At 38.9% G+C, this 2,031-nt stretch overlaps 1 pseudogene; it reads right to left on the minus strand.

Annotated features, from left to right (window-relative positions):
- Positions 1-366: 366 nt before the first annotated feature.
- LOC122802020 lies at positions 367-514 on the minus strand (annotated as a pseudogene).
- Between the last annotated feature and the right edge of the window lie 1,517 nt (positions 515-2,031).

A 2,031-nucleotide genomic window follows, 5' to 3' on the forward strand; every position in this document is an offset into this window, starting at 1 on the left:
TCCATTGAACAATCATCTGTTTCTCAAACCTTCAAGTGGCTTCCTTTACTTTTCACCTTTTAATCTAATAACTTTGGTACCTGGTGGTCTGAGATTGCATGCCCCACCCTTGGTACCTTCATCTGTCTCTAAGATTATGGGTTTAAACAGGTTACATGTGCATTTGTCTAGCATGTGAACTTTTTTCCTGACATTCCTTGACAACTATATACTTGATATTGCTAACACCCTGCCCTTCCCCAAAGGATTTAAAACAGCTTATAGGTTCATAGGTTCATAGATTAGTACTAAGCTAACTGCCCTTGCGAGCCATTTTAAACCTAGCCAATTATTCCTTGTGAGACTCAAACCCTGTATCTTATGTTTGTAAGGCAAACACCTTAACCATTAGGCCACCCTCCCAACCCCTTTGGGGAAATCACAGGGGTCAACCCAACCGAAATGTGCAATGGAAGAGCCTCACCCTGGGGAAACCACCTTCTTGATCGTGGTATTCCCCCTGCCAGGTAAGTGCTGCTCAGTGAGACGTTTCTTTTCTGTTTTTTGTTTGCTGGCATTGAGATAAGAAGTGGGAAAGTAGTAAGTGCCAGCATTCTGCTTTATTTTACTTTTTATTTTTTTACCTATAAGAAACTAAGAAGAAGCTTGGAGGTATGTACCTATACTTAGAAGCATAGCTGGCTGAAACAGCTTCCTGTGCCAGTCCCTTGAACTAGCATCCCATTCCTTCAGACAGAGAAAGAAAGAATGTCTACAAAACTTGCAGGATGCTTCTTGCAGACAGAACCATGGTAACCAACAGGAGCCAATCTGCATGCCACCCCCTCTACACAGGTCTTAAAGTGAAGAGTGAAAAAAAGTTTTTTTCTTATACTGGCACATCAACCAGGTGGCCAGATGCATGACACCCCCCCCCCCAACCCTACTGCCCCAGCCCTTCATGTCCCATTTCTGTGCCCTGCCCCTAACTCCCATTCATCAACCTTTAGTTAAAAAATAATTTTTTAAACAGTAGCAGCTTCTACAGTTTATACCTTACCTACTTGGAGCGCTACAACAATCAGGTTTAAAAAAAAATTCTCTTTCAAACTATAGCAAACTGCTTGTTACAAATGTAGCAAGCACTTGGCCACAGTTTATACCCTGCATGGAACCCTACAGTACTCAGATTTTAACTAAAGAAAAAAAGACTTTTTTCATTTAAACTCTAGCAAACTATTTGCCACAATGTAGCAAGCAGTTGCTGCAGTTTAGAGCAGACACAGAGCACTGTAACACTCAGGTTTGTCCACAAATACAATTACAGCTTCTAAAATCAGGTTTTGCACTAAGGAGTGAGCTGGATGATGGATGGCTGATTGTGCCCCCTAACACCTTGTGCTATGCTCTAGCTACTCTTCTGCCCATACCTGTGATTAGTTTAATCATACACTTCTCCAAAGGATTTAAAACAGCTCACTTAGCAAGCGAGCTGCTGACGACAGAAGTACACTGTTTGTAACTGATCATTTTGTTAATGTTGATGAACTGTTTTAACTGTAGAAATAAAACTAGACTAGTATTTTAAAAATCATTGTATACCTGGACAAAGTACTAAATTCTGTACATCTTGATAATAAGGAAAGTCACTGCAGTAATGATAAACAAGTAAAACTGATTCACTCAACAAATATACACTGGAAGACCTAGTAAATCAAAAATATTTAGGTCTTTGTATTATATGCAAAAAATATTTTAGAAAACAGAGTAACTCATTAATGGATTTGTGTACTATTGTAAACTGTAGACACTTTGAAATAAAGCTAATAACACTGAGCAGAGTTTCACATATCAGTATAAAAAAGGGCATTACTCGTGATGAATGTGTGACAGGGTGGATAGAGGAGTCTGATTCCCAAAACAAGACTATAATACCTGTCAGTATAGAAAGCATAGAGAAAGACAATACTCAAGTAAGAAACTCTGATGATATGAAAACACAAAAAGGTAATGGAGCAGAAACCCTGAATTTATAAGCAAAATACCAGTTAA

The sequence above is a fragment of the Protopterus annectens genome, chromosome 1.part0 (genome assembly GCF_019279795.1).
Source record: "Protopterus annectens isolate FY-2018-M chromosome 1.part0, PAN1.0, whole genome shotgun sequence".
Taxonomy (NCBI): domain Eukaryota; kingdom Metazoa; phylum Chordata; order Ceratodontiformes; family Protopteridae; genus Protopterus; species Protopterus annectens.